Source organism: Adiantum capillus-veneris, chromosome 21, assembly GCF_014529385.1.
Source record: "Adiantum capillus-veneris isolate H3 chromosome 21, ASM1452938v2, whole genome shotgun sequence".
NCBI classification, from domain to species: Eukaryota; Viridiplantae; Streptophyta; class Polypodiopsida; order Polypodiales; family Pteridaceae; genus Adiantum; species Adiantum capillus-veneris.
Genome location: NC_140951.1, coordinates 96,513,569 through 96,527,491, shown reverse-complemented (window position 1 = coordinate 96,527,491; position 13,923 = coordinate 96,513,569).

Sequence of the window (13,923 nt, the reverse complement as noted above, 5' to 3'; positions counted from 1 at the left end):
TTTCTCTGTTCAATTTAGCACTTGGGAGAGTCTATGGAAGTCTGAAGTTTCCATGTATGTGTGTGTGCAAGGAATTGAGGGAAGAAGGTGCGGCTTTCTGCAAAACTATGTGACCCTGTATCGATGCCATTAGGGTTGGCGCTACTCCAAAGAGTCCAACAGAGTGGATTTTGGTGAAGCTTTTGAAATGATTTGAAAGTGGTCATTTGTGGCTGGAGTTTTTGGGTTTTAATGGTTTTTCTTGTATATTTTGGTCACCCATCAAGCGTGATTTCAAGTGTTGATCACCTCGAGTCACCTCGTCATGTCTGCGGGTAGGCAAGGGCTTGTAGGTCAAGGCGTTTGGAGTTTGAATTGAGCTTGTGGGTAGATTTTTTAGGGACCTTTTGAGTGGTAGTGAGTGAGGTGAGGAATTCAAGTAAATTCCTTGTGTGGTGTTGAGTTTTCTGGGTGTGTGAGTGTGCGCACGGCGTCTTTTGCGCCATCAACGTCTTAGGACTAGTGTTGGTTTAGCCACTAATAGATGGCCGTATTTTGGAGTGTTAGGGTGCACTATGTAAAGTTGTCTAGGTTTGGCCACTCCAAATTGAATTAGTGTAGCATTTTTCCATTTCAATCTGCTTAGGGCTAGTCGCTTAGGGTTCTATGGATTCTGGTTTGGTCGCTAATAGATGGCGCACCGTGTTCGGACGGTGTATTAGGGCAAACTATGTAAAGTCGCTAAGGTAAAGCACTCTAAAACATATTAGGGTATTGTTAAGCCATTTAGTATGCTATGGGTTATTGGCTTTAGATTAGCGACTTTTGTTTTAGCCCGCTGATACATTACTATATTTAGAGGGTTAGGGTAGGCTATATAAATCCGGTTTGGCAACTTTTGATTTGGTCACTCCAAATTCAATTAGTAATGTAGCGCTTGGTCATTTCAGTCTGCTAATAGGGTTAGAGGGTTATGGTTTAGACGCTGATAGATGGTCGTGTTTGGACATTTCACGGATAAGTGGTTAGATTAACATAAAAGTACATAAGTTCTAACTATCTGAACACAACATCCATCTATAATCTAAACATGAATTAACTTAATACATAACCTAACGTAACTTTTTACATACAACCTATAACCTAACCTAACCTAACCTATAACCTAACTTGTTGCCTAAACCTGACCTATAATCTAGCTAACCTATACTATAACCTATAGCCTAACTTATAACTTAATTTAACCTTTAATTTAAACCTAACTTAGAACCTAACCTATAAGCTAACCTAACCTAACATGACTTAACATGTAACTTAACATATAACCTATATATACCATAACCTAACATATAACCTAAACTAAACCTAACCAAAACCTAAAACCTAAACCTCATCAATCGCATAATTTTAAAAACGACATAATTAAAAGCAAAATTTCATTAAAACAAGATTTTTTCATAAACCAAACCAATTTTTTTTCTTAATTTAAAACAAAATTTCACAACACAAACCATAATTTCTTTTTAATCATTGAAAGTTTAAAGCATGAATTTTTTTAAATCAATATACAAATTAATTTAAATAAATTTTATATGCATTAAAAGTTCAAGCACTCACATGCGGCCTATTTGAGCAAGAAAAGATGTTGTAAACGTCCTCAAACGTGCAAAAAATGCACACACACACACACACACACACACACACACACACACACACACACACACACGATGTTAAACCTAAATCCTAAACCTACAAGTAAACTTGAAAACAATCTCACCTTAGTTCTATGGAGTAGTCCACGAGCAAGATTAGCACCTCCGACAACTTGTTTCGCACCAAATCTGCAAGAGGTGAGGAGGAAGAGAGGAAGAGAAAAGGTGCAAGAATATCAAAATGCACAGGGAAAGCCCGTTGGTTCGTTTTTTGCAGGGTTCGACATTACAAAAATCGGTATAGGCATCAGAACAAGTATCGGTACACACGTAGAAAAGCACTTTGAAACATGCGTTGGAACATACATTGAAACAGCTGTCGGAAATTTAAAAATGAAAAATTTTGAAAACTGCATCTCCCTCCATACTTACCTACACATATATCGACGCCCGCCATTGGCGCCGGTAATTTGATATCAGAATTTAAGTGACCTCTTGTAGTGTCAGATTGTAAGATTTTTTCTTCTTCCACAATATATGGACGGCCAGGAACTGTCGTGTATTTGATAAAGAACTTTCTATAGCTAGTTTCTTAGTAATTGTACAAGAAATTGAGGAGCTTATATATGTGATAGGTAAAGGTCACAACTCGGATGACTGGCTCATTGCAACTTGAGACATTTGGTAATAGCTTGTTAGATTAAATATGATGTAATTCAGGAACCTCAAGACTCGGCATGAGCTTGAGGATGAAGGCTGTAATTTCTCAACAACATTCTATTACAATCACTCACAATTGTGAGTTTTGCAAAAAACAAAAAACCATTACAAACACAACTATATGCGCGAATGCACTAAAGCTTGCCATGGGGAGTTACAACCACATAGCCACCAAAGTTTGGATTTACATGTAGCCACCCAAGCATACAAAAGCAAAACAAATAGCTATAATAAAGCAAGATACAAGCTGGGAGGAGATGCCACAACAAAACATCCATCAGCTGCCACACAAAGACTCTTCACCTTCGGCCATGACTCCTGAAAAACAAAAATCAAGGAGAAATCCCTAAGAAGAAGAACCATGGCACCACCTCGCATAATGAACACCACACTCCAGCCAGTCCAAAAACTACGGCTCATCCCCAAGAAGCAATAATATGAAGGATAGGTAGGCTCGAGATCCGAACCCTCCCGTGAACCTACCACAAGGTCACCTTTAGCTACCACTTGATCGAAACCTCCATGCACACATCAACAGGAGCACATGTGTCTTTTTTTCCATGGAAAGCATGGCTTGGAGGAGCACTGTTCACCACTAACAAAAACTAGTTGAGATTGGCATATGAAAGGAGAGACAAGATTGTGGGGTGCCCCCACTCGGGGTTGGCCTATGCCCTACGCCCTAGCCCTAGCCAACCACAACCCCATTTTTTGTTGCAACTAGACCAAAGGCTCTTTGGAATGAGTTGGTCACTTCTCACAAACATTCCATGTTGGATATTCAAAGTTAGATCTCACATCAACAGCAGTGAGAGAGTCAAATTCAGACTTCAAACAAGCATAGGAAATCAGATATAAACTGAAGTGAAAGAATAATGTCACATACTGGATGCAAAGTATTACAGCTGGTATATTCAAGCAATGAAGTAAAGTACAACTAGAACCAAGTTCTCACTATGGTAGAGCTGAATGACAAAAGGAACAACAACTCCAAATGTAGGATGACTCAAGGGAGTGACAAAAGACTTGATTAACAGAGTAGTGCTGCCAAAAGACCCCAAAAATGAGAGTAGCGGATCCTACTTATTGGTACCCGCACCGAGTTCTTAGTGACTATATACTATTATAGTTATTGCAATAATAACTGTCGATAACTATCAAACCCGACTTATACAAAAGCTCCTATCTAAGGTCCGTTCCCATTGTTTACATTCCTCCTCCCCTTTATATTGGCACATTTCCAAAATTTCAAATATCTAACTGATGTTAGCGGGTCTTATTTATTAATACTTGTACTAGGTTCTGATTGATTGTACTTTGTTATAGTTATTGTAGTAATTATTTCTACTAGAATTGATTTATGTATAAGTGCCTATCTAAGGCCCGTTCCCACCGTCTACATTCCTCCTTCCCTTTCTTTGAATTTTGGCATATTTCCAAAATTCTAGATATCTAACTAATGTTAGAAGTTTTGCTTCCACATTCTCTTTCCTGAAGGTGTTTCCTTCAATTGTTTGGTGAGATCTTTGATCTTTTATACATAGCTCCTTACCAACAACTTGCCTTGCAATCAATGGCGATGAAGGTATGCTCACACACATACATACTACACCAACTCCATCGTGTGTGGATGTGGTCACATGTGGGGGGGGAGAGAGAGAGACCTCTTTTTTGTCTCTTCTTTCTTCTACATTGGTGGCTTGTCAACTTCCACAAGTTGAGCAAAGCAGCAAGCCACAACAGTTGCCAATGCCGGCAACCATAGGGAAGAGGAGAACTTGACTCAACATTGAGGGTGCCCACATGCTTGCTCAATTTCTCCAATTTTTGTGAGCTTTGGTGAGCGCTCGTAGGTTGACAAATATTATGGATGTGCTTGAAGAGCTCAATCTACTTAGATTTCTGATTTGGGCTCATTTCAGCCTTCGTTTCCACTACAAACAGTACTACACATGCTATTTCATTATTTTGTGCAAAATTTTTCTCAGTGTCGTTTACTACATAACAGATCCCTTACAATCTTCTACGGTTTGTGCTATATAGCACATGTTGTTCTCGCTTCATTTTTCCTCTTTTCGGGGAGTTTTCACATCAGGGGCAGGCATTTGTCATGGCCAACAACTATACATATGCGTTCAAGATGTTTACTGTTGAGGACAGATTGGATGGGAACAATTACCCTATGTGGGCCTACGTGATGAAACATGTTCTCATGTCAAAGGGTGTCTAGAATATTGTGAAGGGCATTGATGTATGTCCTGGTTCTGAGGATGTAGGTGATGTTGAGGATGCTACAGGTCTTCATGGTTCTGAGGATGTAGGTGATGTTGAGGATGTTGCAGGTCTTCCTGCAAGGATTGCTGAGTTAGAGTTGTTTTGCCTTCGACTACACAAGCTTGTTGATGGGATGTAAAAGTTTCACATGCTCATGTATTGATTGCTATTTGGAGGTGATAACAACATACAAGTGCCCACCTAGCCAAGGCGCTCGTTGAGTCAACCAACCAAAGTTGTGATGTGGTCACATTATTTTTCTGATGTTCAATACATCAAACCCTATAAAAGTCTAATGATAATCGTCTATGTCAAGTCTGAGTCAAAGATGTAATTTTTCCAATGATGTATGTAAAGGTCCATGAGAAGTTGGCTGCCAGCCACTTTAGAAAGCCCTAGGTATATAATACACTAAGGTTAGTGGGAAAAGGAGATTAATTTTTTTGAAGATAAGTGACTATTGCGTTATGCACAGAGAGCTACCTCTTTGCTCCAACTTGTAATCATCGCTTCTGTGGCTACGGTAATCCAAATTCACTTTTGTTTCTTGCATTGTGTTCCTCTTACTCTAATCTTTCATTCAAGTGTAAGCATTTAAGATTCGGTGAAGGTTTCAAATGCATCCGTTTAGGCCTTAAATCGTTATTTTGAGTGTTTATATGCGTATTTTATGTTGTTTTGACCCTAGGAGAGGCTTTAGAGACCCAAAAATGACCCTTTAGGATCATCGGTTTATTGTTTTTGCGTACTGTGGGACGAACGATCGCGATCTCTGTACCTCTCCAGAATGCTGTGACAGTGATAGGGTATGTTCCTTATAGTCCCTTGTAGCTTCCCTTCAAGTTTTGTGCGATTCCGATATGATTTGCATGGTAAACGGGCGTGATAACTGTAGAGCTGTGTAGAAGGACATAGGCAGATTACTTGGCTTTAGTGCGTTTGATTTGCTTGTAGAGTTAATAGTTGCATCTCTTCGAGTTCACTTCATTAGGAGTGACACCCTAGTGAGTTTCCATGCCTCATCCGAGTCGCTTCCCCTGTATCGATAATTTTATGTTGATGCTTGAGAGCTATGCTATGGACGTCCATCGCAGCGACCCGCAAACATTGGCGCCGTTGCCGGGGAATGAATCGTAGGTGATGAGTGACCGAGTGCGTATTCAGAGTTTTCTTATTGTTCCAAAAGATAATTTCCATTCCATTTACATTTCAGTGAAGCATCTAGACAGGGGTTTAGTGCTTAGTGGAGTCTAGGGTCGGTGGACTGGCTAGATCTACTCTTGAGAGATATAGGGAGTTGTGAGTGAGGTTGATTTAAGCATTTTTTCTCTTCAAATTTCTTTGTATCGATTGAGGACTGATCCATCATCCGTTTTTTATCCTGTTTGTTTTGTTTGATTCATTTTCTTATGTTCTTTCATTTCTGTACTTAGGAGTAGGATAAGTAAATCACATTCCAGTCATATTTGGGATAAAATTTAGAGTCGAGAAACCAGAAACCATAACTTTGGCAAAAAGGCCATAAGACTCTGAAATTTAGAAAATCTGACCAAACAGAGCTGAAATTGATTCAAATCACAAAGTGGTAGCACCAAACACTGGGAAATACTTGTCAGAGAGAGCCTGTAAAATTTCATCACATTTGGCTCTGGTACTACGATCGCAATCGGTGTACCTCAGTGTCAGAATTGTACAAGATTTGACATGTGCCTTCCTGATAAGATTCTAAACAAGTTTGTCTAAAGCAACCACACCCAAAAACATCAAAAATCAAGGAAATCAGGCCACTTGGGTAAAACTAGCCTGACAGACCCAGAAACTGTAAAATCTTGACTTTTGGTGATCCAAATGCAAAAAGACTTGGGGGATAGCCTTAAAACATCAGTGTCTACAAGCATGCCAAATTTGGTCTGATTTGGGCTCCAAACTACGATTGCGATCGGTGTACCTAAGTGCCAGATTTTGACCAGATTTCATCTGTGGGATCCTCATGTGTATACAAACATAAAAGTCTAATGGACCTAGGGTCAAAAACCACAAAAAACTGGTCAAAACCACTGAATACAGATCCGAGTCAAAAACTACTAAACTGGCATAGAAATTGACTTTCAGTAGACCAAAACACATCAAGACTCGGAAGAAACCATACAGAGGGATAGCCTGTACACAGAACAACCCCAAATAGCTTTCAAATCCCAAAACAAACATCAAAATCAATCAAACCAGACAAAATTGGAAAATCAGGCACTTCAGACCAAGAAATTGCAAATTCTTGACTTTTTGGAGTCCAAATACAAAAGTGTCTGGCATGTAGTCTTATAATAGCCTAGTGAACAAGTTGGTGAAGTTTCATCCAATTTGGGCTCCAAACTACAATCGCGATCGGTGTACCTCAGTCCCAGATTTTTACTAGACTTTACCCACACATACACCTAGGTGTACCAGACCTAGATCTGGTGAAAACATGACTTTTTCTTGTCCAAATTCAAAAAGATTTGGGGAGTAGACTGTACACATCATTGTCTACCATATCCACAAGTTTCATCCAATTTGGGCTCAAAACTACCTCAGTGACATTTTGAGTTGAGACTTGGTGGGTAGGTAGCTGATAACTAGACAAACAACTTTCTCAAAAGAACTAGGGTCAAAAAACCAAAGGACAGTTGTCAAATAGGGCAAACACTGATCACTGATCCTTCAGACCAAAATTTTGAGAAAATTCAATTTTTTGTGATCCAAATGCAAAGTGGGTTTGGGAATAGACTAATCATACCCATGTCTATCAACTCCTAAAATTTCATGCAAAAAGGAGCTGGAACTACGATCGCGATCGGTGTACCCCACTGACATTTGGGATCGAAAATTTATGAGTAGGTAGCTGACATCTAGTGCAACATATTTTCCAAAAGGAGCAAGGTCAAAAAAGCAAAAGAAAGTGGTCAAAAGTCCCAAGTACACAATCAGGCCAATAACCACAAAACCACCTGGGATTTGGGTTTTCATTGGTCAAAACATCTCCAAATTCAAAAATACAAAGACACTTGGTATCAAGACATCAAGGGCTAGCTACTGTGCAAAAATCTTCCAAATCTATGACATGGGGTCAACGATCGCGATCGGTGTACCTCTACATAGTGGGGGTATCTGAATTCATAAGTTTGTAGACCTACTTGAGTAAATCCCAAATCTCAAGTTTGAGTGAAAAATACCCTCTGGAAGCCAAGATACAAGCCAAAGTTCCTGTGTTCTGGCCCTCAGACTGTTTTGAGTGCTGTTTCAAGTGCAGTTCACTAAAAGTGCTCTAATTTTTGATAGACAACTCCAAATTGAGTCAGGTATAGCTAAGAAGAAAGCTTGCAGGCAATAGCACACACCAAACTTTAGAGCTGAATTTTTCTAGGTTTCCTAATTCCAAACTTTTAGGGTACCCAGAACCAATTTCCAGAGACCAAAAAAGTCACAAATTCCTAACTTTTTAGAGACTTGACCAGGGGCAAAAAGGGATTGTGTGCACTAAGCCAAGGTGTTCTTATGAAGGATCATCTTGAGAGTATTGAGTGAGGCTTAAACATGACAACTCATCCATCATTAGGGTTTCCCACTGAACTCAGAGCTATGCCACCTACACAAACAACCAAAAATATTGCAACACCTATAACAAGAGGGTTGAGACAAGACCATGAGGCTTATCAATCATATCAAGCCAAACCTCAAGGCATGGCTCATGGATATTTGTCAAGTGAGCATGTAGCTCACTGGAATCCAAACCAATCAACTAAAATGCGGGAGTTTGGAAGAGCAAAAGTGGAAATTGTTGGAGACTTAGAGGAGAAGCATCCTCTAATCAACAAACCCAAGTGAGGTTAATCAAAACCAATGAAGCCACGAGAGTTCTAACGGATTACACTTATGATGGCCTTTATAGGTTACCTATTGGGGATCAAAAAAACTTCTATAGATGTTTAAATTCCATCATTGAAGAGTTGACAGACTACAAGAACCTCTATGCCTTCACATACACAGATATCCAGGGAGTGCAAGTTCTAATGGTAGATAAGTATGGACGAGAGTACAAACTTATTAGCCCAATTGAGCTAGAAAGATATACATACATGGGTAATCCAATCTCTGCTTACTACTTTCAACCGAGTGTAAGCGTACCAAGGTTTTTGGAGACTGATTTGCAAGAAGCTAACATTGAAACTATGGGATCAAATGAACCTCAAACATCCAAAATAGCTATTCACGGGAGTGTAGCTCCTACCTCATTGAGTGGAACCAAGAGACCACCAATTAGACTTACAAATCGATCAACATTTCCAAAACATGTCTCAAAGGGGATTCCACCTCCAAGACGAGAAGAAGGAACGAGGGATGTCTTTGTGAGAGACCCCAACAGGCTGAGATACATGGTTGAACCAGAACCAATGAGACCATATTAATTGGCCAAATGTGTTAAGAATAAGTATGATGGATTAAGGGATCCATACGTACATGCATCCTTGTTCAAACAAGTGTTAAGAGCCGAACAAGTATTTTATTTTCATACACAGTATGAGGGATTTGGCTTAACCTTGGAAGGGATAGCATTGAATTGGTTCCAACCATTGGACAAAAATGCCTTCTCAAACGTTGAACAACTGTTGCAAGAATTGGTTGTGGAGTTCTCTAAAAGGGGAATCAAGCATAACACAGTGTCCCAAATCTATGCATTCAAGCAAAAACAAGATGAGAGAGTGAAGGAAGCATCGCTACGCTTCAAACAATATATAGAGAGATGTCCGGAACGCGAGTTACCACAGGATGAAAGATTATCAATTATCTTCATAGAAGGTTTGAAAAATGAAACTCTCAAGAAATATTTGAACTTAAAGGGATGTCCTTCCTTTGAACAAGTCACGAGAGAAGCGTTATACCTAGTTGAAAATTGTAAAGCCTATGGCGAGGAAATTGGTGATACAAAGATCATTATGGATAATGCTCCTTTAGCATCTAGTGAAACCAACACAAGGCAAGTGGTAATGTCTCAATTAATGACCAACCTAGACCTAGATGGACCAATCATGAGATGAGTGAGTGCTACTATAATCAAACCTATGCGAGGGGGATACTATTTGAACATCAAATAGAAAAAAAAATGCCATACCAAATCATCCATTATTTCAAAATAGGGTTGTATCAAGGGCTTTACAAAGAGCTGAGGTATCACAATCTAGGCTAGGGAAAGAACCTATGAGAAAACTCTATTCATTGAATGAGGACACCCTGATGTTCATAGCCAATCAAGAGCGTAGACAAGAGACCATTTTGGCTAAACAAGAACAACCATCAAATGTTCCACTAGTGACTCAACAAGATGGACCATGCTACAAGTGTGGAGATAATCATTGGGCCATGAATTGTTCCCGTGTAGAGATAATTGGATATTGTTTGGAGTGTGCCATTACACACGTTGTTCCAAATTGTCCAAAACACCCAAACAAACAGGGGAAAACAACAATGAATGTTGTGGGAGTGTTACCTTCTCCAAGTGGATCAGAGGCAGAACCCAAAATTCCTGTGGAGGTAGTGACTAAAGCCCAAGCAAAATAAAATGTTGAGGACCAAGATAATGAGGAGAAAGATCAACAACCCAAACAAGGGGAAACAACTAGTGTGTCAGTGAGGACTGGGAGAAAATCCTGGAAAGCCAAAAGAGACAGAATTAAAGCAAAAACAATTACAAATCAAACTGTACTACAAACAGAATTACAAGAGACAAAGGAGCAGTTAAAACAAGAACGGGAAAACAAAACGGTGGTGAGCGATAAGAAACCAAGGAAGGCGTCTTCCGGAGGATCTGTGTTGTAGACAAAGTCCTAGAGCCATTAGATGCTGGAATGGAAGCATATGAGGCTAGATTGAAACCCAACCAAACCCTAGAGCAATGAGGGATGAAATATCCTCATGCTGAGGTAGAGACTAAGAGGTTGAAAAGGTGTAAGGAATTGGTAAAAACTGTACAGGCAATGATGGAGCCTGAAGCACCAATTCCACCTCCAGAAACAAAACCAAAAAGTGTTGGATTTGAAATGCCTAAGGCAAAGGTTGTTGAAACATTAACTCAAAGAAACATTGAGCTAGAATCACAAAAGGATGTGCAAGCAAAGACTGCAATACAAGAAACCAACAACCTAGAAATTCACAACCACAAGAATATGTCATTATTGACATACCTGAAGAAACAACAAAAGCTGTTTCAAAGAAGCCGATTCCAGAAAAAGCGCAAATGAAAGTAGATGAAGGAGAAAAGCTTCCAAGTTCAACGGCAAACCTTCAACAAACACAAGATCAAAAGAAGAACAGGGACAAGGAAGAAGATGGACTATCTCCTACAATGATCAAATTCAATTTATGCGGACAAACATGGTCAAGGTTACATGTTCGGCCGCAATTGATCGTTATGCTACTAAGAATCTAATGACTTATGGAACATGGATCATGATGGGAAAGCCACCAATCAATGAGCTAGAAGAAACAGTTTACACAAGTTCAAAAATGCCGATTCCTAGCTTTGGAGTGGCAGAAGCTATACTCAAATTGAGTACCGGGGAGTATAAAGATACTTTCCACATAATCAACTCCCATCATATCAAAGAGAGTCTGGTCCTGACTGGAGGAACATCTTCTTTTGACAACAATCAAAAGCTTCAACAACAACAACAACGGTAGGACTCCATGAAGCTTCTCAAATCCATGTAGAGAAGAAATCTCCAACCATCACGGAAAAAGGTAAAGCAAAGGTAAACATTGAAGTATATCAACCTCGCCAGATGACTTTACCTTCCACGAGCTTCCATCAAATTTCCCACGAAGCCTCTACATCAAGAGCCACACCATCAACAATGCAATGGAAACCAAAGCAAAAAGTCTATCAACCAACGTTTCCATCACAAAAAAGCATCCAGAAAAAGCGGAAGAATGTCGAGCAGGTGTTGGTATCCAAAGAGCACATCCAAGTCAAAGACCCACTTTGGATACATGAAACACGGGTTCTCAACCACAACAACAAAAGGTGACAGGGTCGATAGCATCAAATGATTCAATCACTGCTCAAGGCTACTTCCAAGGAAACACTAATGTTTGGGCCAAAAAGCCTAAAGTAACAGCCTGGACCTACCCACCTCAACCAACGAATTCTACAAGGAACAAGACACACTATCAACGGAATACAAAATACTCAGGCAAGCGAAGGAACACCAACAAAAGGCAAATAAAAAGACCTTCCAAGCGGGCAACGCGAAAAGTTTGTACCCAACACAAACAAGTGAATCAGCAGATGATTCCAGTGAAGCTACTTGAAGCACAAGGATTCTATGAAGGTAACATTCGTATATATTTACCAAGATTTGTAGCTCACTCTGGAACAACCATAAAAAACCATGCAGCACAAGCTTCCATCCCAAAGCAAGCAAAAAAAACCAACATCCGACAAAAGACAATTGCAACCAAGGCTGTTGCAATCTACAGATGGATACCTTGTCATCAATTACAAAAGCAAGGCTTTTACAACGGAAATCATCAGGTTTGGATACCAAAGCCTAGTGTCCATCAAATTATAGAAGAAGAAAAAATGCCAAAGACGGTCACACAAGAACCAAAAACAAGATGGGTTCCAAAATTGCTAGTGGAAACTCAATCACAAAGAAACCACACATCTCGACAATCGCTTCTCATGGAAATTAATGCAAAGGCTACATCAAGCTCTATCAGAGTTGAAGGACTTGTTTTACAAAGAAGTATCAACATACAACAAGCAAGTCAAGAGGAGCCAAAATATGCCAACCTACTCGACAAAATGGTGGCATCCAAAGACCAACACAATGATAGAGGCCTTAATCTCAAGAACTTATGGCATTGGGTTTTAGGCCATGAATAGGTAAGTCCAAGTCGCCATTAAAAATACATGGCATAAAAGTCAAGAGTCCGGCAGCTGAGCCACTAAATGAGCAAGGCATTAGTCCCAAAGCTTCAAGTAATATTCTCTGTGGTCTAAGAGTCTTAGCTATTCTAGGTACTGCTCAAGGTGGAGGAGTTGAGCATATTTATGTTGTGTCGCTCATGCTGGTATAGGTGAGAATAAGAGTCCAAGTCTACGTATTTTAAGTTTGGTAAAGTGAAGAAGAGAGTCCAAAAGACACTCACGCACTATGCATAGTGAGTAATGAGTGGAGAAGCTTCAACATCAAAAACCCTTCTTGGAAATGTGGAAGCTATTGAAATGTCCTTGGATATCACATGTGCTACATTTGTTCCTTGAAGCACCCAACAACTCATTTTTCACACCGCATGATTTTCTTGAAAGAAATCTTGTGTGCATATAGAGTGTCCCATAATTGGCACTTGCATTACGCACTCTTACTTTCTTTCTCCCAAGCACTCACCTTGCATGAACAGGTACTCAACTTCCAAGTGTGTATACCAAAGGCATTTTTTCCCACTGGGTTTTTCCCTTTGGTCATTCACGTTCTAGACCCTAATTTAGAAACACCCATCACTATTCTATTGTATATATTTCTTCCATCAAATGAAACCAATAAAGAATTTGTTACACGATTTTCAAAGACATAATGTAGGCCCACATTGTTCTCAACTACGCTTCGACAAGGGCAGCTCTTATCTTCAAAGATACCAACAAAGCTCTATCGACAAAGTGGCAAAGAAAATCAAATTGGACATGCCAGTGCACACATGTCAAAGTCTCAAACATTTTGAGATACGAGCTCCAATAAAAAGTCAACTGCACCAGGCGCAAAGTATCCAAAGAAGCAATTATCATCGACCAACTGCACAAATGGAAAGGTAAAGAAACCGCAACAACATGCACAAATGCCTCGTCCACAACATCCAAATCACAAAGAACACATGTTCATCAATCAAAGGAAAATGGGCACCCCATTTGAACAAGAAAAACATGCCAGATATAACTCAATCAAGGAAGGGGGGAGTCTCATCAACAATAAGACCAGACTACAAATGGTCGTGTGAAGGGACGACACGAGCTAGGAAGGGGGGAGTGTTTGGAGGTGATAACAACATACAAGTGCCCACCTAGCCAAGGCGCCCGTTGGGTCAACCAGCCAAAGTTTTGATGTGGTCACATTATTTTTCCGATGTTTAATACATCAAACCCTGTAAAAGTCTAATGACAATCGTCTATGTCAAGTCTGAGTCAAAGATGTAATTTTTCCAATGATGTATGTAAAGGTCCATGAGAAATTGGCCGCCAGCCACTTTAGAAAGCCCTAGGTATATAATA